The sequence below is a fragment of the Sciurus carolinensis genome, chromosome 17 (genome assembly GCF_902686445.1).
Source record: "Sciurus carolinensis chromosome 17, mSciCar1.2, whole genome shotgun sequence".
Classification (NCBI taxonomy): Eukaryota; Metazoa; Chordata; class Mammalia; order Rodentia; family Sciuridae; genus Sciurus; species Sciurus carolinensis.
Genome location: NC_062229.1, coordinates 60,248,549 through 60,275,455, shown reverse-complemented (window position 1 = coordinate 60,275,455; position 26,907 = coordinate 60,248,549). Strand labels below are relative to the sequence as shown.

The 26,907-nt window shown below is 41.6% G+C and overlaps 1 protein-coding gene and 1 non-coding gene across 2 annotated transcripts in view; one reads left to right on the top strand and one right to left on the bottom strand.

Annotated features, from left to right (window-relative positions):
- Ptprg (protein tyrosine phosphatase receptor type G) overlaps positions 1-26,907 on the bottom strand; it is a 707,594-nt gene that overhangs the window by 658,594 nt on the left and 22,093 nt on the right.
- Trnad-guc (transfer RNA aspartic acid (anticodon GUC)) lies at positions 157-229 on the top strand. The gene has a single exon. It is a non-coding gene; the product is annotated as a tRNA-Asp (tRNA).

The window sequence follows — 26,907 nt, the reverse complement described above, 5'->3', positions numbered from 1 at the left end:
GTAACTAAGCAGGGAACAGAGGTACTTGCCTATGGTTCCAGCTACTGGGGAGACTGAGGCAGGAGGATATGACTTTGGCCCAGGAGTTGATGGGAAACAGTGAGACCCTGTCTCAAAAAAAAAAAGATAACATAAAAATGAAGTTACTCAGGGGCTGGGGATATAGCTCAGTTGGTAGAGTGCTTGCCTGTCAAGCACAAGACCCTGGGTTCAATCCCCAGCACCACCAAAAAAAAAAAATGAAGTTACTCATGATAGAGGGGAAAAAAAGGGGAATTTTTTTTTTTAGCCTAAAATAGGCTCCCATCTCAGAAAACTCTACCAGAAATATCAGCAAAAAAAAAAAAAAAAAAAATGGCACACCACGTAAAAGTCCTCCAAAAAAAGTTTCTGAATTCTCTGACTTGGTAGCCAAGATGCTGATTAGAAATACAGAAAAAAAAAGAAGGGGAAAAAAATGAAAAATGATAAGAAAGTCACAGCACTGGTCAATTCACATTTGTGATTCCATTTGATTTGTCTGGCAAGCTTCTGAGAGATGGGTGTCCCCATTTCACAGATGAGGAGACTGAGCTCAAGAGAGATTAATAACATCCTCACTGGGTCACAGCATTCCATGATGACTTCAGAGTTCAGGTACAGGTTTTACTGCTCTAAATTCACACCTTTTCTACTACAAAACGATTAGGGTTGGTGCTCGCAAACTTACACAGCTATTGACATTCAGAAAAGGAGAGGACGAAACAGCAGAAGAATAATGATGAGTGAATGAAAGGAAGAGCTGCACCTAGCTTTGAGAGGAATGGCTATCTGACAGAGAAATATTTGTCTCACAAAATGCCACACGCTTTGGTGTTGAGCTCTTAAGTAACATTTAGTTCCTGTACTTACTATCACCCTGAGGACAGCCAAATCCATCCTAGGAAAACACACTATATAATCTCTTTATCCATCTGCCATAAAGACTGCTGGCTACAGCCCAGTATCCTTGTCCCAAGGATGCTCCTTCCCCTAAGCTCGCCCCCCAGGGCAATTTTTTTATGTCTAGCAATAAATCACTTGTAATCTAAGACACAGTGACAATACATCTACCAAATGATTTGGGTCTTCCAAAATCTCTTAACGGAGACTGATGATATAGTCAGCCAAAGTACAGCAGATTTTATTACCATTATTTTGACTATGCCTAACAGCAAACCCAAATAGATAGCACTTACAATATGCCAGGCACTATTCCAAGTACTTTAAATGTACTAATGCATTAAATTGTTAATTCTCATATCCCCACGGTTGGTACCAGAATTACTTTCGTGTCACAGATTAAGAAACTGAACCACAAAGAGAGTAAGCTAATTGCCAAGGTCCCATAGCCAATACATCCCATACCAGAGCTGGGATTCACACCCAGGATGCATGGCTCCAAAATTCACACTCCATACTGTAAACCTCACCATCTCTTCACACTAGACACAAAGAAAAATATGTAAGTGTGCAAATCAGTAGCGCACAATTGAAACTTAGCTGTGCTATTCACAGAAAGGCAGTCTTTAACTTTTAACTACCTGGAAAAAGGTTGGGAAGAATAACCTGTAAAAATGATAAAAATAAGAAAACATTTTCTTAAAATGCAACATTATTTTCTCATTAAAAAAAGAAACAAAGAAATCAGGAATGCACAGAGATGTGAGATACTTCAAGTTGATTTATTTTCATAGAGTACCAATGGTCAGGCAGGAATTGCTTTTTTTAACTATTCTTTTTTCTTTTTTTTTTTTAGTTGTATATGAACATAATGCCTTTACTTTATTTTTATGTGATGCTGAGGATGGAACCCAGTGCCTCACACATGCTAAGCAAGTGCTGTACCACTGAGCTACAACCCCAGCCCCCAGAATTGCTTTCTTGATTTGTACTTTTCCAAGTACTGGAAACTTTTGGGATTATACTAACTATAATTCAGCCTCCCTTGAAGGCTGAGAGGCTCTTTCCATGATAAAGATACATCCTAAAGAATAATTTTCACAAATGGAAAAGGTCACAGTTTAGTTGGTATTCATCTTCATCTAACCCCCTGCAAAGACTCAAGTCCTTGAGATCACAGTCAGGCTGGCCAGGTCCCGAACTTCAGGTGATGAACACCAGGTGTCTCTGATAGTCCTCACCCTGAGCCCCCACAACAGATAGAACTGATCATATTCCTCTTCCCCTCCAAGCCCAGAAGGGTGGCTTTCTTCTCAAGAGAAGGATGGCATATTACCTTGGATCATCTTCCAAAGGGTCAACAGCAAGGGATCAGCATAAAGATACAAGATAAATATATTAGTGCAGCACTTTGGCACTTGCCTATAATCCCAGCAGCTCAGGAGGCAAAGGCAGGAGGATTCCAAGTTCACAGCCAGCCTCAGCAACTTAGTGAGGCCTAAGTAACTTAGCAAAGTTTTGTGTCAAAATAAAAAATAAAAAGGGCTGGGTTGTGGCTCAGTGGTTAAGAGCCTCTGAGTTTAATCCCTGGTACCAATAAAAAAAAGCGCCCATGTTACCCACCCCACTGAAGCCAGAATTAAGGACAGGTAGTTAGTGTAGAAATAGGGAATCGGGTCAATTCGAGGAAATGAAGCCATGAAGCCATCTGCCTCTGGAAGTTGGAGACTGCCCCTGGAAGAATGGAATGTCAAGGAGCTCCAGAGCCCATTGATTACCAAATTTACCTGCCTTTATCAAGGAGTGCATGTATGGAGCTAATTAATGCCCCCTGGGCCCTTGCCTGCCAGAATCACCTAGGCCCTCCCCCTGCCCATGGCTTCTCACTTAATGCAAAATCAGGCCTAGTAGGCAGGAAGGAGAGATAAGGGGGGGGGAGAAAACTGGAGAACAAAAGAGACTTTAATCTATAAAAGATGTAGGGTGCGCCCACTTCTTGGGACTTTAGAACATCAGCCATGGCCCCCTTCTTCCTGTCCGGAGAAATCTGTATTATTACCTTTAAATAAAACCTGCTTAATATGCTTGCCTTGGCTGCTTCTCTAGTGTTCAATCTTCAACATTAGAAGGAGCAGAACTCGTCACCGGTAAACAGCAGTATCACCACCACCCCCCAAAAACAAGAAAGAAAAAGGAAATTAAAAAAATAAAAATCCTTCCACCACCATCTAGCCCCAAACTACTGATGGCCCAGCCCAGCATCAAGAAAGGCCTTCTTTTTCAATAAATGTTTCTGAGGCCAAGGAGTAGACTGGAGCCTCTCCCCCAGTCTGCTGCTCAGGCCATCCCCAGCTGTCTTCAACAATAAAGAAGGGCAATAAAAGTCCAAAGGAAAGGGAGGTTTCAGAGCCAGCTGATTCACCAGCTCAACAAGAGTTCAGGTTCTTCCCTTCCCTTCCAGGATGAGCCTCCTCAACTATGACTTCGTCCTCAGTCCCCCAGCAGCGGCAGGTGGCACATCCCAACAGCCACTTGAGCAAGCAGAGACCACTACTTCCTAGGATTCAAGGACAGATGTTTTCCCTGGGTGGGCCCAAGAGCACACCTTCCCATTTCATTGGACAGAGTCAGATCACATGATCAGTCCTGAAACCATCTTGAATAAGGGATGTTTACCAAATAAACCCAACCCAGAGGCGGGGTTTGGCTCCTCCCTAGCTAAAGGGCTCCACGAGGAAAATGGGCACCTGTGCAAGCTGAGCCTCTTAGTTGGGCACACTGGCGTGCACCTGTGAACTCAGCTATTCGAGAAGTTGAGGCAGGTGGATTACAAATTGGAAGGTCAAGCTGGACAACTTAGTGAGATCCTGCCTGCCTCAAAAAGGTTGGGGATGCAGCTCAGCGGTAGAGCACCCCTGGGTACAATTGCCAGTAGCAAAAAATAACTAAGACTGCATTAGGAAAAAGGAAGACAGAAATGGATGCTGCTATAGGATCAAATAGCATCCCCCAAAAACCTTCTGACCTGGGCAAGATGCAATCCAAAGATCAAAATTGGTTACTCATAGGCCAGGTCTAATCCAAGACAATAATTTCAGGCTTTATAACATAATAAAAACTGAATTCATTAGCCAAATTTAAAAATTAATCGTAATTAGGTAAAATATCAGATCTCTAGATTCTACAAAAATACTAGAATGAACAAACAGTACACACTCAAATATCCACAGAGCAATAGTCTATGCCTGACCAAGCTCACCTTTGGGAAGAGGTAAGTTGTGTCCAGTTCTAGAGTCTGGTCACTCCCTGCTGCTCTCCTACCTCACTTCTCGTCTTTAGCCTCCTGAACACAATGGAATTTATTTGAGTAGGCAATCCCTAGCACTAGTGACCACGGAGACCTGCTGGAGAAAGTAGGCCCTCGGAGAAAATCTAGTACCTAGAACTCCCACCTCTAGGCCTCCTCCCAGATAATTTACTTCCAAGGAGAGGCAGGAGGGCAGACTCGGTTAATAATCAAATTCCTAGTCACATTCTGGCCTCTACTCAAGACCCTCCTTTCAACCCCACCCCACCCCCTCCCCCCCAAAAAAAAACAGAAAACACACACACACACAAAATGTAAAGACTGTGGATGGCCTTACTGTGGGAAAGAAATCCAATGAAATGAGAGCTCCATAGAGATGTGGCTCAGATCAACTTTAGCATTTGATTCATCTCACTAGCATTTGGCTCCAGGCATTTCAGATTTAACGAATCCCAAAGAACATGGTTTAATCTGACTTCTGAAGTCCTGTGGCATTTTCTCAGGACAATATTCAAACGTATTTAAAGGATCCGCATGTCAAGAAGACAGAGGACTGATAACAAATCAAAAACCTAAGAGGGATGGCCACTGAACCCCAGCTTTTATTTCACAGGTGGCTATCCACACCACTTCTGTCTCAACCAACTATAGTGTAGAGGACAGAAGGACACAGAGTTCTAGTTCTAGACCCCTAGAATTCTGTCAAGTCCATGTGTAGTATGTACAGGTCACCTGAGGTTTCAAGGTGTGTATTTTTTTTTTTTTTTTTTTTTTTTTTGGGCACTCGGGATTAAACCCAAGGTACTTAACTACTGAGTCACATCCCCAGTCCTTTCCATATTTTATTTTGAGAAGGTCTCACTAAGTCGCTTAGGGCAGGCTGGCTTTGAACTTATGATCCTCCTGCTTCAGTCTACCAAGTCACTGGGGTAACAGGTTACCACCATGCCCAGCAGCACCTGTTCATTTTTTATTGGTACATATTAATAATACAGAATGGTGGGTTTCATTGTGGTGTATTCATACATGCATATAGCATCACTTAATCAATTTCACTCCTCAATACCTCCCCCTACCCTCTCTTCCTCTCTCCTCTGCTCCATTCCTTTCCCCTGGTGGTCTCCCTTATACTTTAATGACGTCCATTTATTTTTTCCTTCTAGCTTCCACTTGAGAGAAAACACAACCCTTGACCTTCTGAGTTTGGATTACTTCACTTAATGATCTCCAGTTTCATTCATTTTTCTGCAAATAACTTAATTCTTCATGGTTAAATCAAACTCCACTGCAAACATATACCACCTTGTCTTTATCCATTCATCTGCTGACAGACACCCAAGGCTGATCATATAACTTGGCTTACTGTGAACTATGCTGTGATAAACATAGGTATACAGGTCTCTCTAAAGTGGCATCTGTCATTTTCACATGCTAAAGGATTGTGCCTTCTTGGCAAAGACTTCTCTTTCCAAAGAAAATGCCACTTGTTACTTGGCAAAAGAAATTGTATACACCAGACGTACTGAGGGTTGCCAGCAACCAGGAAAATGGCAGAGACAGAGAGGGGACCTAAAGCCCTCCTAAGGGCATGTGGCTGTGGTAGACTGTTAATTTTCTAGCACTAACACTTGAACTGCTGATATTTATTTTCAAGGCACAAGTCACCCCCTAACAGACTCAGCACATCGACAAGGGTTTTTCAATACTTATTAACAGAATGAGAAAATAAATGTGTAGCTAAATTCTCCACCAAGGAGAAAGATCAGAAATGGGAGGTGCCAGGTTATCAGATGTGAGATTTGCTCAAGGTCAGTGTGATAGGATCAAATAAGGAGGGTGTGTGAGTCAGGAGAGATCTGAGGCCCCATCTCGGTTGCCCTTAACCAGCTCCATGATCCTGGCCAGAAGCAAAGTACACTTATAACACACACAGGAACAACTCAAAAGTTGTCATGAAAACTAAATTAGGCAATATATTTCAGGGTACTCAGTTTGGTGCCTGAATGTAGGAGGATTTTATTTAAAGGCAGGCTGCATGTGATGGTACACGCCTATAATCCCAGGAACTCAGGAGGCTGAGGCAGAACTGCCAAGTTCAAGGCCAGCGTCACCAATTTAACAAAACCCTGTCTCAAATTAAAATATAAAAGTGCTGCGGATATAACTCCATGATAGAGCGCCCTTGGGTTCAGTACCAAAAATTAAAATCAAATAAAAAAGAAAACCAAAAAACCAAAGTGACATGGTATCATTAAATGTGAAGGAGGAAAGAGATATGCAGTAGCAAACCATTAAACAGCATCTACACACACACACACACACACACACACACCATAGCCTCCAGAATACAGATGATAGAAAAATGTAGTGAAATAATTAGAAAGTGATGAGTTTGGGGGTATTCATTGCTTCTTAAATATAATTTAATTGTAAGTTTACATAATTCTGTGTTTTAAAAGACTGTATTTAATAACCAGCTCCCAACATTCCTGAATATGCAATAATCAGTTCTCACTGAGACAGGAATCTAGGGATACAGAAAAAGAATGATACACTGAGTCTCAAAAGAGGAGAGCCCAGGAAGCCTTGCAATGCAGGAAACACCCATGAACCTTTGAAATGCAAAACAGGCAACTAAAGAGCAGCCCAGTCCCTGTCCTTAGCACAAGTCCTTAGCAGATATCCTCCCAAGCAAAAAGAAACATGATTTAGGCAATATCCGAACATAGGGAAAACTAGCTGAAATATGCAACTCCGCCCTGACTCTACCTCTAGTCCAGTCACTAGCTACTCTCCCTCTGTAAATATTAACACCCTAGACAAAAAGGCTGCTGTCTCTTCCTCTGGAGATGACCAGCATCCTCCGTTGAATATGTATCTGCTTTTTAAATAAACCTGTGTCTCTGACTAGTGTGTACTAAAATTTTTTCCATCACATATGCCAAGGACCCCACTGGCCCTGAGTCCAGGTCTCAAGGCCAGAAACTCCTTTGGTGACCTCATTAGCCAGCACAAGCAGTGTCCTCAGCAGTGGGGTGAAAAGCAGAAAAGAAGGCGTTACAATATAAATCCCCCATTCTTCCAGGTCTAAACTACACCTGGCCCTGGGAACATGGTCTTCAAAACAAAGCCCCTCTGCAGAAGAGGGTCACGCTGGCTGTCACGTAGTAATAGACAGTGTTCGGTTAATTAAGCAGGTTTTACTGCAGCTAAAACCCTGGGCCTATCTTCTCCCTGATCCCATAAAGCATTCCTGGCAGTTCGGTTTTTAACCAATACAGGAGTAATTTGAAATCAATTTCCGCTCTCCTTGATGAACAATGGACTATTTAGTGTGACCCACAGAGAAAATTAGAGGCCTGCTTATGTAAGGCAGCTACAGGAGCCCCAGCTGCAGCCCAGCTGGATGCTCCACTGGTAACACCAGGCAGAAGCCAGGCTTATTCCCCAGGGACTGGTGGGGACTGTGTTAGCACTACTGCCTCAGGTGTCTGAACCTCTTGCTAATCACACAGGGCGAGGGGTGGGGAAGACTCCCATTACTCTTGGTCAATCCACACACGTACAATGAGCAAGGACTCCGAGCTAGGTACTCTGAAGACCATTTAAGCAAGAGAGAGCGTGAATCCTCCTAACAAGCAAGGACAGGCAAAAGGCTAGAGAGAGCCTAAAACAGAAGCCCAAGAAAGCTCCCATTAATACAGTTCCGGACACTTTTGTCCCCTTAGCCAGGTGCATCAAGCACAAAGTCACCCACTGGCTACAAATCTGCCACTGTTTCCTAGTCACCTGTCCTGGACAACTTAACTTCAGTCCAGGATGTGACACTACCCACTCTTGCAGGATCCAAATAAGAGCATGCATGAGAGGGAGTTGGCTGTCCTCTCTGCTCCCAGATCCTACAGACTTGACTTTCCTCCTCCATATTTTTGCCAAATGTCAACTTTTTCCAATGAGGCTTAATTAAAATAGATGACAACCTACCCAACTCTCTACCTCCAGTAACTCCCAAATTCCCTTAATCCTTCTCTCCTATTTTCTGGCACTTACCACCCCCCCAACTAAAACACAAGCTCCACAAGAGCAGGTATTATTTATTGGTTTTGTCTTTTTATCAATGACCTAAAAAGGACTATAGCACATAGGAGGTGCTCGGTGGATGGATGAACAGATGAACTATAGGAACTCTTGTGGAGGAGATCACATGTCATTGATCTTCAAATCGCCAACATCTTACACAAATTACATTCAATATTTGTTGAATAAAGAATATACCATGAACACTGATTTGAGTCTATAAATAACCTGTGACAACCCAAAGCATATACTAAAATATCTTTACTTATTGCAATTTTCCCTTAGGTATTAAAATGCTTATCACGGGCTAGACTGTAGCTCAGTGGTAGAGTACTTGCCTAGCATTCATGAATCTCTGGGTTCAATCTTCAGTATCCCCCACCAAAAAAAAAAAAAATTAGCCAGGCATGGTGCAGCACACCTATAAATCCCAGCAACTCAGGAGGCTGAGGCAGGAGGATCAAAAGTTCAAGGCCAATCTCAGCAATTTAATGAGACCCTAAACAACTTAGTGAGACCCTATCTCAAAATAAAAATAAAAAGTGCTGGGGCTTGTAGCTCAGTGGTAAAGTGCCCCTGGGTTCAAGCCCTACTTGCAAAAATATTTTTAAAAAATTTTTTTTTTGTTTTGCAGTGCTGGGTATCGAACCCAGGGCCTTATGCTTGTGAGGCAAGCATTCTATCAACTGAGCTACATCCCCAGCCCAACAAAAATTAAAAAATAAAAGTCACACCATGAAAACACTCATCACACACAAAGTCAAACAAGCTCAATTATTTCTCTAAGTCTTCCGCAACCATATTCCAGATGAGTTAGTTCACTAGCTTGCCAAGGAAAGATGAGGGGGGAGGAATAGGTTGACCAGAAGCCTCTACCCTAAGTTAATCAATGAAGCACTTTTTCAAAATCTGTTTTTTCATATTGACATTTCAAATAGGATTTCATTTGCAAAACACATTCCACTGCTAAAAACAATCTTGAAAACACCCAACTTGAAGACATTTTAAACACAAAAACACATCATCACCAAACTTTGGTAAAGCCAGCATACAAGGTTTCAGAGTCAAAATGACCCTTGATGAATACCTTGAATTGCCCAAACCAAACACCTGTTTTGTGTAATTACTGAGAATAAGTCCTGACATCGCAGGTGTTCGCTCATTTTAAATCTGTAGGTTCCTTGATTGGAGTCACTCTTACCGGAAATTTTTAGAGACACAAAACGAGTTATATTTCTATCCACTATGGGTTGAACTGTGTCCCCAAAACTCCCAACAATCTAACTCCCATTGTTTAATCTAATTCCTATTGTCTAATCTCAGTGAGCATCTCAAAATTTGTCCTTAATTGCAAACAGGGCAAAAGCAAATGAAATGAGTTAAGATGAGATCATTAGGGAGGTCTTTAATCCAATAATGACCGCTGTTCTTACAAAATGGGGAAATCTGGAGAATGTCACATGAGCAAGAAGGCAGACACTGAGGTGGTACTTTTTTAAACCAAAGACTGCCAGCGAAGCCCCAGAACCTAAAGGAGAGGCATGGAACAGTCTTTCACAGCCTCAGAAGGAACCAACCCTCCCCAATCTTGACCTCAGACTTCCAACCTCCAGAACTGTGAAACGATCAATTTCCATTATCTAAACCAGGCAGGCTGTATTTTGTTGAAGGGTCCCTGATACACCACTCGAGCTCACACTTTCTTCCGCAGATTGACTCTACCATGGCTGTCAAACCCAAGTTCTAGGGCACTGGTCTTGTCTTAGAGAACTTAAACTTATCAGGTGGCTGAGTTTCATGAGTGTGTTTTATACCTCCTTCACTCTTTGATCAAGTAATGAGCCCCCAAAACAAGAAGACAGGGAGGGGACAGCAAAGGGTAGCCAACCTCACACCCTAGTCCACATGGAAGAGAAGGAGTCTCCTGGGGTTGGGGTTGAAGCTCAGTGGTGGAGCGCTTGCCTAGCCTGTGTGAGGCCCTAGGTTCGATTCTCAGCACCACATATAAATACATGAATAAAATAAAGGCCTATCAACATCTAAAAAAACATTAAAAAAAAAAAAAAAAAAAGAGAGAGGAGTCTCCAAGATAAAAAGGGAAACCAGCTGCACCGTCTCAGTCAGGCGAAGGGGCGAAGGCCGATCTCCATTTCTCTCCTTCGTTGAACCACTTCTATTCTTCCCTCAGTGAATAAAAACACCCAAGGGGAAACGTGGACCCATTCATCAACATTCCTAGCCAGACAGTGAGCAGCTTAATGGCTTTATCGATTCCTTGTTTTACTCTACATTATGTGTTACATTGGCTCAAGAAGTCCATACAAGAAGAATCGAGATGGTGTTGGCGAAAAGGCATTATTTCATTTTAAGCTTGTTACCATTGAGATGAGTCCACCCTGAACAGAAAGAGCGGAGTTTCAAAACAAGCTTGTGCAGAAGTTCTATTCACTCAGTGCCAGTGGCTCCTTCCCATGGTCAATGCCACTTGTTTTCAAAAGCCGTTATCTTTGGTTGGTAAAGAAAAACAAACTGTGGCAACAAACTGCAAGTTAAGTGGATTTTCCATGCCAGAACGATGTTTTGTTTTGTTTTATGCTCTGTGATAATGGCCATGGATGCTTTAAGAGGATAAATTTCATATTAGTGAAATGACCCTAATTACTAACGCAAACCACTCCTCTATTCATTTTCGTGTAAATATCAATAGGCGGCAAAAATAAAGTCATTAAATGGTTCACAAAAAATCTGTCCAAGAAATTCAAGATCTTCAACATCCTTTCAAATTATTTAATGGATTAAATGAAACATGACATGAGCAAACCACACGTAAGATGTTAAAACAAATTGATTACGTTTAGGACAACGACCTGACACGGAATTGTACATGGTACAAAGATTAAATCACAACGTTGGCCAGGCAAGGTGGCACATGCCTGTAATCTCAGCAGCTGGGGAGGTTGAAGCAAGAGGATCATAAATTCACAGGCAGCCTCGGCAACCCTAAGCAACTTAGTGAGACCCTGCCTCAAAATAAAAAATAAAAAGGGCTGGGGATATGGCTCAGTCGTTAAGTGCCTCAATCCCTGGTACCAATAATAATAATAATATCAACAGACCCTTTAACAAATAACTTGGCTACCCTAGACAATGTGGGCAGCTGGTAGTGTCTTAAGACCAGGGAAAGCTAAATGTGACATTAAACATTCTACATCATTTATTTCAATAGTGTATGCATTGCTCTGGTTTGAAAGAATCCCCTCACATCTCATGAGTTAGAAACTGGAGCCATAATGATAAATAAGGCCTAAGGGAGATGTGTGAGGCATGGGAGTGCTGCTCTCATGAATGGATTACTGTATCCTGGAAGTGGGTTCATGATGGCAAGAGTGGGTTCCTTATAAAAGGACAAGTTCAGAAAATTGAAAGAGGAAAGGGCCCAGACAGAGGAAGAAGGGGGAGGGAAAGGGAAAATCCAGTGGAATGATATTGGTCAAATTATATTCTTATATTGTGTGCATGTACAAATATGTAACAAATCCCACCATTATATACATCAATTAAAAATATGGAAAAAATAAATAAACAAAAGGACAAGTTCAGTCCTGTGAGATCGTGCATGCTTGCTTACTTATTCAATCCCCCTCCATCTCTTTGCCTTTCAATCATGGGTTGCTGCAGTGAGAAGGCCCATGCCAGATGCCAGTCACTTGATCTTGGGCTTTCCAACCTCCAGAACCGTGAGCCAATAAATTTCTGTTCCTTAAATTACCCAGTCTCAGGTATTCCATTATAGCAGCAGAAAATGGACTAAGACATAGTTATATAGTTACATGAAACTGCATAAAAACCTTGAGAAAATTATTCCATTCGGAAAAGTAATTGGGACTCTAAACTCATATTCAAGCAATTACAAACACCCTCTCCATCAGTCAACTCCTGAGCTAGCAACTAAGAGAACTAACTCACTTCTAACTCACCATGACCTTCAATGGGTCTCAGACTCCTGGACCTCAGTTTTTCTCATCAGAAATGAGACATAGTTTCCACTAGTTCAAAAAAAAAAATGTTGTTTTAAAGCCTAAGATGGCAAAGGTCTCACAGTCTGCTGCTGCCAGATCATTTGTCAAAGAAGGAGGCCATGCGATGTGTTCATACACTGTACTTCAATTAAAAAATAATAATATTAAGGTTTGATAAAAGGATTCTGAGCTGGGCCTGGTGGCGCACACCTGGAATCCCAGCAGCTTGGGAGACTAAGGCAGTAGGATCACAAGTTCAAAGCCAGGCTCGGCAACTTAGTGAGGATCCAAGCAACTCAGCAAGACCCTGTCTCCAAATAAAACATAAAAAAGGGGGCTAGGGATGTGGCTCAGTGGTTAAGCACCCTGAGTTCAATCTCTGCCCCCACCCCCCCAAAAACAGGAAAAAGGGATTCTGTGCTTGAAAAAAAAAAGTTTGAAAACTACTGGTAATACCTGAACTTTTTTTCCCAAAATAATCCTGTTACTTGTATAAACAGATATGTTATGTATATATTATCTCACTCACATAAGTAATGTGAAAATAATGTAAAATTCCACTTAATGTTAAGATAAATGTGCACATCCACTGTCTTTATACACAGCAAAACAAGTTGGGACTTTTATTAGAGGGGTCAAGAATACAGGTGATAATATATAAATTTTTACATTAACCTACACATTTCAAATCTCAGCGGGCTGATATTGAAATATATATATCAGCTGTACTGATAGGTTCAATACCCAGCACCCACCCCTCAAAAGAGAAAGAAAAGCAACTTTGACAGAATATTCTCTGCCCTACATTAATTTTTGGACGTCACTGAAAACTGACTTAAAACACATACATTTTCCATTTCTAAAACCAGTCACAAATTGAGATGATTCATATTTGTTTTCAAAATGAATTGACGTCTGCCTAAAGAGATTTTTGCCAAAGGTGGGCTAGGTAAACATTATTAAAATTAAAGAGGGACAGTTTCCTTTTTAAAACTATTTTCAACTTTCCCAGGTCCTGCAAAAGTATACAGTGGTGCTAACCTTCCATTAGTTGCTGCCTCAGATTTCATTTATGAGTGCAAACAGAAGTAAAAAAATAAATACAACATATAAATTATCTATACTTTAATTCTCATGTGAACATTAGGTAGACTTCTTGCCTATTATATAAACCAGTTACTTATACCTGTGAAATTGATAAAGACTCTGAAACTCAAGTTCAGCTATATATGTAAATCTTAGACTGTCCCATCCAGAGCCTGACAGCTGCTGTGTGAATATAAACATATAAAAATATGTTTATATGTAAACATATTTATATTCAAATACATGTTTATTACATATGTGTAAGTATACAGGTGCACATATGCATATATGCAGATTTATGTATATATGTATATCCAGTGCTCCAGCCTACCAGGTTAGGAGTATGATATAATTTCATTTAGTAGCAGCATCAAGACCTAAGGTCAAACCACTAAACTATCAAAATGACGATCTCTACTACCTTCCCCCTCATAGCTACAGGAAATGCCTGCTTTGCCCAAGTTGTAACATCTAGTCTTTGGAACTTTAACACTGCTGCCAGTCACACACCTTGCAGAACATCCAAACTTTGAGGATGTATCCCTGACTGTAAGAAAAAAGCAAACAAACAACAACAAAAACTCCACAAATTTCAGTCCCATGGTTTTACTTAGTTGGCTTCTTTGAGTGGCAGAAGACGCTTCAAGTGTTAATATGACTGTACTGCCCCAACCATCCATCCAGCATGGAAACAAATGGTCCATCAGCAAACACAGAGGGCAAAGCTTCTACCTTCAGGGTACACAGGCAACACTCTCATGTCATTCAGTTCTGTCCAGGGAGATGGGGTGATAACTGCTGTTGTCTATATGCAGACCTGAGCAGCATGTCCAGATGGAAGCTGAAAAACGTAGACCATCATCTGTGTGTTTTGACTACACTACCAACATCTGTAAGCAAACAGACCAGCTTTCTCATGTTTCATCTGGAATAAGAAAATGGCCTTCATTTTCCCACAACAACAACAACCAAAAAAAAAGTGCACTAATTGTAACAATTCCCTGTGGATTTCAGACCTTGGCTCTGCTTAGATCAGGCCAATTTTGTTGCAACATCTTGTTTCTTCCTGTACACTATTTCCCTGAACACACTGTGCAGATTTCCCTGTCATGCTTTATTGATAAGAGTCAGCTTGAAAGCAGGCTGCCAGATTATTAGCATAGTGTAAATTAGGTGCATGCAAAGTGCTGATGGATGTCCATGCCACCCTTATAACCACCCCAAAAGCAGATCTGAGGCTCAAACCAAGGACCTGGCACAAAGTAGATACTTAACAGTTAATAACTGCCAAGCTGAAACTTTAATTCTAGGCGTGCTTCAACAGAATTAATTGATTTGGATGGGGTGGGGTGGGGGTGGGGACACACTCACCAGCCTCAGAAGTTACTCTAAATAAACAGCATTTGAAATCACGGCTTCTTTCTACTGGGACTCCCAGGGTAGAGCAGCCACAACAAAGGTCTGACCTATTTTCCTTGAGACTACATCAGCCACCAATTCTATTCACACTTGGAGGGCTCAGAATGAAGACATGTCCATGGAACTAACAACCTACAGTTGCACCCTGCCCAGGCCAAGATATAGGGTGTCCAGGTTGTTACCTATCTACTCGGCATTCTGCTTTCTCATCCTCTTGCTGTTTGTTTGGTTTTGTTGTTTGGTACTGGGGATTAAACCCAGAGGTGCTTAACCACTGAGCCACATGCCCAGCCCTTTTTATATTTTATTTTGAAACAGAATCTCCCCAAGTTGCTTAGGGTCTTGATGAACTGCTGAGGCTGGCTTTGAACACTGGACCCTCCTGCCTCAGCCTCCCAAGCTGATGGGATTACAGGTGTGCACCCACCGCACCTGGCTCTCTCGCTGAATTTAAAACCATCTTGGTCCATGACATTCTGATTGGTCCATTCTGGCTTCCAAATACTTGTTCATTTCACCACTCAGAAACAGGTTGGGTACTCAATTAAGAAACATGCTTAGTACATAGTTTAGACTTTGCTTTCAAAATCACATTTTTTTTAAAAAAAGTAATTCTCACAATCAATACACATTCATTACATGCCACAGTGAACACCCTAAGATGTGTTATATTTTTTTAAACACAGCTGTCCATCTGCTGTCTACATTGCTGATAAAGCTCTAAGTGATTAAGAAAAAATGAGAATTTTTTCACTGATAATACACAGAACTATGTATCTTTACAATTGCCTTCAAGGTTGAAAGAAATGAGGCCTTGATGAGTACCAGCTAGCTATTAATTAGATTTAGTAGCAACAAAATATTACTTTCCTAGCACTTTAAAGAAGTGAGAATGGATAAGGAGTTCAGCAGAATTTTTCTTTCTGTGTTTTGGTTTCCCTGACCCCCCCCCCCAACTCCCCCTTTCAACTCCTTTCCTGGTTAAAAATGTCTCCATCTGAAAGGAAGTGAAGAGAACAAGAGCTGATGAGTAAATGCAAGTGATTATTATAAAAACCTCATTCATCTCCAATTTTTGAAAGCCATTTCATTTTGTTTAGCCAAGGAAAGAGAATTGTATACACAGCTTATTTTTAAGGAACAGACTTTAAGCCTTTAAAGCAGCAATTCCCACCCATGAAACCACAGTTATTTGGACTATGAGGAAAATGTGTGCCTTTTTTTTTTTTTTTTTAAATCTCATTGTTTTAACCTAGCTGCTTAACAAAGAAAATGCTGATTCCTGCACTGAAAGGAAACTAAAGGGCCACCTGAAAGCAATTCACCATAGTGGGGTCTCTCTTGACTATAACAGAATGTCTGTATGGAGCACATGGGAAATGCACAGTGGATGTGGGAGGAGTGGCCCTGACTGGTCCCAGCCCTGGGCATCTCAAATTTCCCTGTGGGGGTGTAGCAAATATAGCTCATGGTAGAGAGCATGTAAGGCCCTGGGTTAAAAGAAGAACATTTCAATGTGCCGAAGAATCACTTGGAATACAGGATTTTGATCATGAGGTCCCCATGTGGGGTCTAAGAGTCTGAGATTCTGCATCTTATAAGCTCCCAGGTGATGCTAATGCTACTGATCAGAGACTTTGAGAAGTGAGATACCACATATCCCAGAATGCCCTAGGCCCATACAGAGTCTGCGTTGGTTGTGCCTGTCCAGCAGCCTTCTCCCTAGGAAACCACCTTCAGCAGGTCTCCTTGGCCATCACACTTAGGCCAAAGATGAGACCACAACCCAAGTGGGTGAGCCCTAAGATTCTTCCTGGAACTTGTCGGGTCAAGGTGATGCCTCCTTACAGGGCTATTTGACCTATGGAACACACAGTTATGGGAACCAATCAGACCTCAGGGAGCTAAAAAGGGTGATTTTCAGACCCAGGTCTGAGAGATCACCAGTTGGACACACCCACCCCTTTCCTGAAAAGTGGGTGTGTCCAAAAATTACTACCAAAAGATTTTAATGTGAAACCGTTTTGATTAGACATAACTTTATATGAAAAAAAAAAAAAAAGAGTGGAATGGTACAGACTCCATTTATTTGAGAACACAGTTTGAGCTCCAGGGAAAGGGTAAAGTCCATCATCATTTCTCCCCCCACCCCAGTGTCTCTGACAGAGAAAACTAAGTAGTTCAGGCTCATCAAACAGTAATTTTGACATACACGAAGTTTGGGGTTTTTGTTGTTTTGTTTGTTTGTTTTGGTGCCAGGGATTGAACCCAGAGGTGCTCAACCACAGTCCTTTTTTAAGTTTTCATTTTGAGATAGGGTCTGGCTAAGTTGCTGACGTTGGCCTTGCACTTGCAATCCTCCTGTCTCAGCCTCCCAAACCACTGGGATTACAGGCGTGCGCCACTGCACCCAGCTTACATAAAGTTTCTAAATCATGAGTAGTCTAGGCAAGAGCACATCTTAGTTATCCTTTCTAGTCATATCATAAAACTTAGTAAACAAGGCAGAGCAGAGAATAATTAACAAACCACTAAATTTCGGGCACCATGTGTGGTACGTCATGCCCATTATCTTCTGGGTATGTCTACTTTGAGGAATGAATCTCAAAGGATCCTCAGGGAAACCAAGGCTCAGAGCCGGTTGAGGCACTAGGCTGATTATACACAGAAGCAAGATTTGAACCAACTCTCTATACCCAGCTCCAAAGTCCATCCACCCTGCCCTCCTACCGGCTCACTCCTCTGCAACTGTATCATGGTATTCTGGTGAATATTTCTAATCAGGAGCACATCACATAATCAATACCAAGATCAAAATCTGTCATCCACAGGATTCTCTCTAATTCTTCTATACTCCTCACTGCCCTTTTCCTCTTCCTATTCCTTCGCTGTATAGTTTCCATGCCACTGACCTAGAGGGATTGCCACTGGCCCATGCTGGTCAAAAGATACATAGCACCAAGGCAAAGGTATATTGGCAAATCTCAATGCACCTTTTCTGACACCTCATCACAAAAAGAGGGAAGAAAATCTACGGCAGGGATGGTGACACAGAAGGCAGGATGCTCCTAGATTTGTGCATACATGGCATGCAAATACCACAGCAGGATGATCCCTGTGCCCTCTCCACCTCTACAAAGAAAGAATAAGAAATCATGTGTACAAGAAACAAGGACAAGAGGATCAGCTAGAGAAGGCTGATCTGGGACCTAGGGAAGAGGCAGGCTATCAGGGCCAGAGGAACATGCTTGCCAAGATCACATCTCTCTATCATCTTATGGCCCAGCAGGTCCAATTCCATGTATTGACTTTACACAAATACGGACAAATGTACACAAGGAATTACATGCAAAGACTGTTCTCTGTGCAATGGTCTTAATGACTAGTACCTCTGTGGCATAATTTTAACAAAGGAATACTACACGGCATTTAAAAGGACTACTGTTAAATGTATGAAATCAACAATGAAATGTTTTAAAAAACCACTATTAAATTTAAAAAAGCAAGCAGTGGAATGATACAGTGTTATTTATGTAGAAGTTATCTACCTGTTTGTATAAATGCATATATAAAACCACTAAAATAGTTTCATGCTCTCTACATGCAGGATGGGGAAAGAAGTCAACAGATTAAAGGTTTAAACTGGGCGCAATGGCGCAAGCCTGTAATCCCAGTGCCTCAGGAGGCTGAGGCAGGAGGATCCTGAGCTCAGAGCCAGCCTCTGCAACGGTGAGGTGCTATGCAACTCAGCAAGCCCTGTCTCTAAATAAAATACAAAATAGGGCTGGGGATGTGACTCAGTGGTCAAGTACCCTTGAGTTCAATCCTCAGTACCTCCCCCCAGAAAAAATGAAAGCTTTAGCTGAAATGTACTGAACAAGAACATATTCATATTACAGAGAAGTCTGTTTGTTTTTGGGGTTGTTCTTGTTGTTGGGTTTATCTTGTCATTTTTTGTTTGTGGCTGCCTTTTTTTTTTTTTTTTTTTGTACAAGTGATTGAACCTGGGGGGGGGGGGGGTACTCTACCACTGAGCTACATCCCCAGCCTTTTTCTAAATTCTAATACAAAGTCTTGCTAAGTGCTAAGGCTGGCCTCAACTTGTGATCCTCCTGCTTCAGCCTCCCAGGAATATGGAATTACAGGCAGGAGCCACCATACCCAGCTTAGAAGTTTTTAAATTACAGGAAAAAATAAATAAATGAATAAATTGCAGCAATGCCTACCACGGGAGTGGGTACTATATTGCTCCTGCAGTAAAATATGAAGACAGCCTAAAAAGGAACGCAGAAACAAGATCTAGGCATTCCCAAAGAACTATGCAATACTCAGTTGCCACTTACCAGCACATGTCTGGGAAACCTCAGTCCAATGCCCTCATGACTTCTAGCCTTAGCTCTTGCCCAACTTCCATATCTTGCCACAGATTCCCTGAGGTTGTGTGTCTCTTGCCCTAATCCAACTTGAAGTAGTTGTTTTCTGTTAATCTAATCTAATAGCTGACCCTGACCGAATGTCTCTATTCCCCTCTTTATTTCAATGTTGGGTTGAGACATCTATCAACCATCCGTCCATTCATTCATCCATCCATCCACCCACCCTCCAACTCTTCACCAAGCACCTGCCATTCACCCAGAGTGCTATGGACCTAGCAATGTGCCAGGCAGTCCTGACCACATAGACCAGTCAAAGGGCCTGGACTCTTCACACTAACCTGTTCACCTACCACCTGAATTCTCAAAAGTGTGCAATGACCTTGAGTCGCCAAAACTCAAGACACAAACAGTTCTACCAATGACCAGCTGTGCAAGTGGGGGAAGTCCTTTCTCTCTGGGAGCCTGGAAGTTTTCTCATTTCTCATGAGCTAGCCTAGGAGACCCCTATTCAGGAGGTTGTGGTGACGTCAAATTAACGAATGACAAAGGCCAAGTCCAGAATCTGAAACATCATTCACTTAACATGTGACAGTTTAATGAACAAGACAGTGTTAGTGCAATCTTATTATGTAACTATTTCAGGGATGTGAGCTGTATAGTAATACACCATTGTCACTCCTACATTTAAACAATTGGGCAGAGCTGGGTTCCAAAGAAACTTGACTTATGCATCTCAAACCTCAATGTCATAATATTTTTCTATTGAATTATTTTTAAGACAGACACAGCAGTACATGCCTGTAATCTCAGCAACTCAGGAGGCTGAGGCAGGAGGATCACAAGTTCAAAGTCAGCCTTAGCAACTTAGCAAGGCGCTGAGCAACTCAGTGAGACCCTGTCTCTAAATAAAATATTAAAAAGGGCTGGGGATGTGGCTCACTGGTTAAGTGCCTCTGGGTTCAATCCCCAGTACAAAGTAATAATAATAATAATAAATTTTAATTATTTTAACACTTAAAAAATGTAAATACATCTTAACTCACTGGCTATACAAAAGAGGCTATGAGTCAGATTTGAAGCCCGGTTAGTTTGCTGACCCCTGTATTACAGGAAATCCTATAACATAAAGACCAAGAATCGCCAACCTATCATATAATAAGTGTTTCCACCATGTGAAGAGCCGTCACTGATGGTTCCTACAGAAGTCTCCAGCACTGGGCTACTTGAAGAAATAAAGAGAACATCTAAATACTCAGACATGCAGGTAGTTTTATAGACACTTATACATATACATATATATATTACATAAATATTAAGTTATCCCTCTTAAATCTTATATTTGGGGCATATTCTATAATGTATATGACATCAGTATAGCAGTCCATCTATAATTTATAAAAATATAGATATCAGGAGTCTGCTCAATTTTTTCTCTCCCCAGTAAGAAGATCAGACCAAAAGGTTAAGGCAAGGTCTAGGTGTCTCTTTTCAGAACAGGACACTTGACTGCAATACAGAGCAAACTACAACTTGAATCAAATCATAAGACACAGATCACACAAACCCAAAAAGGGAGAATATGAAATATAAGTGGCTGGTACTCATCACAGGACAAGATCAGGAAAGAACAGCCTCAAGAGCAAAAAGGTAAGCTACACTAATGGAACATGATCATGTGAATCGTGGACCAGAAAACAGGTGGGTTTTTTTACATTCTCCCCCCACCCCCATTACTGGGGATTAAACTCAGGGCCTCATGCATGCTAGGCTAGAGCTGAGGCTAGAAGTCAACCCACAACCTCAGGGAATCTGTGGCAAGATGTGGAAGTTGGGCAAGAGCTGAGGCTAGAAGTCAATGTAGCTCTACCACTGAGCTACATTGTCAGCCCAAGAAAACAAAATTAAAAAATAAAAATAAATTTAAAAAACTTCAAAAATCTTGTTTTCCTCCAAAGAACGCTAGTGGAATAACTAAGTAAATATGAATAAAAACTATCAATTAGATATCAGAACTGTATCCGTGTTATATAAGAGAATTGTTTGGAGGAAATACACCTTGGTATTTAAGGGTAAAGGAATGTGGTGTCTGCAACTTAACTTTTAAACTGTCCAGAAAGAAACTGTGAGCATGTTTATGTATATGAGTACATGAGAGAAGAGAGACAGAGAGGGAAAGAGAGATTGGGTATATGTATACAAAGAGAAAAACAAAACAAATATGAGAAACAATATTGGGAGAATCCTTTGGAGACTTCTCTGGAAAAATGAAATTATTTCAAAATTCAAAGACATAAATGATAGCTATGGGTCCCCTATTAAAGCACTCAGTAGAGGGAGCACACCTATTTGCTTTCTAGATTTCTACCTTACAAAGCCATGTAATGTGATATCTACTATTAGCAATGCAAATCAGCTAACATCAAGATTGTGTCTGAAGTCACCACAGGGCTGTACTTTCTGCCCTGAGCAAATAATAGGAATCGAAATGCTTCTCCCAGCCCTTTTTGTATTTTATGTTGAGACAGGGTCTCCCTAAGTTGCTAAGGGCCTTGCAAAGTTGCTGAGGCCAGCCTCAAATTTGACAATCCTCCTGCCTCAACCTCCAGAGTCACTGGAATTACAGGTGTGTACCACCATGCCCATCTTCTCCCCTCCTTTTAACGGTGGCCTTATCGCAGATAATCGTTGCCCTTGGCAACCCCCAGGTGAGTCACATCCCACTCTGCACCCACCTGTGGGCAGAGGACCAGAAGCAAGCAGACATTACTGGGAACAGAACTACCAGGGTGACACATGGCCCTACAAATGATAAGAAAGAAACAGGGAGAGGAAACAGTAGCCCAGTGAGTCTGATGATGTCTTGCTATTTCCCTACCACGTTGGTCAAGGAATCCAAGTGGATCTTTTCCAGGAAAAGGACAGAGCCCCAAGACAAATGGGACACTGAGATCAAAGGGATATGTCCATACCCTCCTGGCCCCACTGCCTTTCCCTGCCCTGATTGGCCTCATCACTGTGGCTGGTTCCTTCCTGGAAGCCAGAACCTTTTCAGCACTGTGGGCCCTGCAAGCAAGACATCTTTGGAAAATGGTAGACCAAATGATGAGAAGGAAGAGTGGAACTTTAGTTTCCTATCAGTGAAGGATGGCAATCCAAGGCAGATCTAAAAGCATCCCCAGCTCCCCTGCAAGGAGAAGGCACTCACTTGTTGCAATATCATCTTCATACACCAGGGCCCAATCCCAAAGCCCTTACATGAACATGACCTGCTAATTGGGTCCCCAGTGCCTCCATCATAAATAGATACTACAACTGGCAATGTAATTAGCAAGCAGCCGCTACCAAGACAATTATTTTTTTTTTCTTTTTCTTTTTTTTAATTTCCCTGCTGAAGAACTTGTCCTCGCTGACCTTAAGTTTCAACTCCAGGATATTCTGGGATGGAAAATGTCTACTCAATCACAGGAATCTATCATCTAATGAAAGCAATTAAAGCTGCAATTAATTCAAAATCCTCAACAGCAAAACAAGGCAATAAATAGATTTTAAAAGGAGGAAAATTAAGCAAAAAGCAAACTATATTAATAATTTCCTTTGTCTCAACTGTCCAGAGACTTCATCAAAAATACATATTAGGGAGCTGGGGATGTAGCTCAGTGGTATCATGCTTGCGTAGTGTGCATGAGAACCTGGGTTCAATCCCCACCTTTGCACAAAAAAAAAAAAAAAAAAAGTACATGTTAAGATTGAAAAGCCCAATCCATGCCTTAATTTCCATTAAGGAATCAAGTTGTGATTATCAACTTGATTGACACAATGGTTCTACAAAGCAGGGAAAAGCATCCGGAACATAGTAAATCCCTCGTAAATGCTAAAAGATATGAAAATAGAGAACTCTGGAGGCAATCACATTCCACTGACCTCCAGTCTAAGCAGTAGTTAAAACATGAGCAGATGGATTAGGTGTAACACTAGACTTTGCATTTCTCACATCCCCCAGGGCTTCTTACCATTAGGGACTCCTTCTATTATTTTTAAAATTCTGGATCTAAATGTTGTTGGATTAAGTTTTACTCCAAAACAAATCATCCTTCTCCAAAAATCTGCCACTGACCAAAGGAGAACTCGAACCTTCATCTTCACCTAAGAATTAATCTTCATGCTGAAGATATTTTAATACACATTATGAATCTATACCATTTTTTAATGTGCCAATGACCCACCAAAAGGCCACAGACCCAATGGAGAGTCATGAATTATCACTGTGTATTGACACTACAGATGATTTCTATTTTTTCCATGTAGCTTTAAGAATTCTTCTGTTTTCTATAATGAACATTTGTTACAGTTCAATAATCAGTGAAGAAATTATGAAAAAACAAGAAGATTAAAATAACATCCCCATTCAAACGGAGCAGCCTTCAAACTCCACAGTGCACCAAATTGCCTGGGGAGCCTGCAGCAATGCAAATTCTGCTTCCACTGGTCAGGGCAGGGCTGAGCTCCTCCATTTCCAAGAAGATCCTTTGCAAAGGCCCCACAACCCCCATGGTGTTTTGATTTACTGAGGATCTACAAAACACAAAAACAATTCAGATGCCAACAATCCCAGTTTGAAAGTTATGATGATAGTAAGTAACAAAATCAGAGTAGGGTTTACACTGAAAATTAATGGTACCATGGATTTAACTCAGGGGCACTTAACCACTGAGCCATATCCCCAACCCTTTTGATTTTTAAGACAGGGTCTCACTAAGTTGGTGGATGGCCTTGAACTTTGGATCCTCCTACCTCAGCCTCCCAGGTCACTGGGATTATAGGCATGTGCCGTTGTGCCCAGCTGAAAATTAATGCATTTTGAGCACCAGCTAGAAAGAGTAAAAACAAAACTGAAAACTACAAAACTGAACTTTACTTGGAAGTACAATGCTCAGCTGAAAACGCTCATCTTTGTAGTTAAACACAAATGAAATTGCTTCTTATTGATTTTAATTTAGGTTAGAACACTTGCCATCCAATAACACCAGAAGAGGAGACTGCACACGGGGACAAGATATGATAAGGGAGGACTCTGGAGGCAATCAGACACTCCACTGACCTCCCGTCTAAGCAGTAGTTAAAACATGACCAGAAGGATTAGGTGTGACGCATGGCTTTGCATTCCTCTCATCCCCTGGGGCCTCTTACCATCATTAGAGACTCTTTTTATTATTATTTTTTTAATTCTGGCTCTAAATGTTGCTCAATTAAGTTTTACTCATTTCCTTACATATTCTTAGGTTCCTAATTTACAAATAAAATCAAGAGAAGCAGTTAAGGTTAAGTGTTAGCAGCATATGTCCTCAAGAGAGGCTGTCCCCTCACAGCAAAATAAAAGTCCTTGGATTCTTACAAAAAGCTCAAAATGAATGAACTTGAAACACCAAGCAGACAGGAACAAAACTACTATGAAAAGGCTATTTTTGTCAGGCAGGGAGAATGTTCCTTTCCTTCTCAACCTCTAGTCACTCATCCTTTTGTGTCCCTCCAGTTGAGATTGGGGCCCTTTGAAAATGACCAGAATCAACCATTGGATAATATAGGCAGAGAAAGAATGTACTGAAAGGATCCTGGACATCTCAAAGAGTTCAATCAACAGCCAAACAAGAGCAGTTGAGGATTCAGGGAGTCAGAACTGAGAAAGATAATGGCATCCTTATGTCACCTGGCTGGAGCAATCAAGTCCAGGGAGAAAAGGTGTGACCAGTGTAGCCTGGGCTTTGTACCACCCTCAATCAGGAATGACAGAGTCTCTTGATCTGCAGAAGGTTCTTTCAAGACCATGGAAGAAGGATCAATACTCAAAGAGCAGCAAAGGTGCTGTTACCCGAAAATGATAAAGAGATGCCAGACGGGTAGAAAAGTAATAGCAGTATAATAACAAAATCAACGGCAGTCAAACGCTTGTCAGAAACTAGTGTTTACTTCTCAATTCATTCTTACATCAACTGTATGGATAAAAGAGCATCATCCCATCTTATATATGTAGAAATTGGGGTTGGGGGGCCTGGGGTTGTGGCTCAGTGGTAGAGCACTTGCCTAGCACATGCGAGACACTAGGTTCGATTCTCAGCAACGCATAAAAATAAAATAAGGGTACTGTGTCCACCTACAACTAAAACACACACACACACACACACACACACACACATACATGCACATATATATGAAATTGGGGACTAGGGACACAAAATAAGTCCATGGCAAAGCAAGGAGACACTACAGTCTATGTTCACAAGATCGCTATGAGAAAGTCATTAAACCTTTCTTTGTGCCTTTGAGTCTCCAAGGACAAGAGAATCAAGTTTAAATGCCTCCACCTGTCAGTCAAAGGTCATTCAACACATCCACCACTGGTTTCCATGCCTTCAAATCTCAGGGAAGAGTGGTGGCACAAGCCTGTAATCCCAGTGACTAGTGAAGCTGAGGCAGGAGGATCACAAGTTTGAGGCCAGCCTCAACAATTGAGAGAAGCTGTAAGCAACTCAGTGAGACCCTGTCTCAAAAGTAAAAAATAATAAGGGCTGGGGATGTGGCTCGGTGGTAAAGTGTCCCTGGGTTCAATTTCCAGTACCAAAAAAAAAAAAAAAAAAGAAAAAGAAAGAAAAGAAAAAAATCCCTGCAAGCACCCATCCAGTTATGAAAGAATTCATTCCATGAAGAAGCAGCAAAGACATGAGGCAGACAGGAGTTCAAGTAGCAGAAGCACATGACTTTGCCCTAGAAACAAGTCCATTCACAGACTGGTCAACTGTTTGAAATGAGACAGTTTCCTCTGCTAGTTGCCCTACTGCATGCATACATGTTAAAGTTCCTTCAAAAGTTCACAAAGCACCTCCTCTCAGCGAGGTATCTGAGCTCAATTCTCTATTGCTCTTGAACACTTACAGGTCTGAATCAGTACCTCAGCATTTCATCTTCAGCTATACGATGTGTTTTTATGTGTGACCTTCATCTTAGTTCTCAATTTACGCACATTTTAAGAACCCCCATACCACCAAGCAAAGTGCTAACTCATGAAGTTTCCATGAGGAGTTGATTTTGACTGATTCCTTTCCTTGCAGTCATGTGCAGGAGAACAGTCACCATCGTTAAATCAGTCTGTCCTACCAGAGTGCTCAGACATTCATTTCTTTCAGTACAGACCAGAAATAGAAGGGTCCCAAAGTCAACTGCTTCACCCAAGAGTGAATCTGGTCCTCCTCCTCCCTGCCCCCCTCCCAGCATCCCAACAGACAGAAACGTCCATGGCAGCCAGGCACAGTGGCTATAATCCCAGCTGTTCCAGACACTGAGGCAGGACAGTCACAAGTTCCAGACCAGTCTCAGCAACTTAGCAAAGCCCTATGGAACTTAGCTAGAGCTTGTCTCAAAATTAAAAATTAATTTTAAAAAGGCTGGGGGGAGGCTGGGGATGAGGCTCAGTGGTTAAAAGCCCCCAGGTTCAATCACTGGTACCCAACCCCCCCCCCAAAAAAAAAAAAAAATCATCCACAGCTAAATTCAATACTAACCCCACTCTTGGCAAAAATAGGCAAAGGTGTCTGGGGTTCAAATTATACTACTTCTTAGCCCCTGAGCAAAATTGTACAACCTCACACTATTGCCATATACCACAGAGAAGCAGGTGCTTTCACAGTTTTGCCAGGACAATGAGAATGTA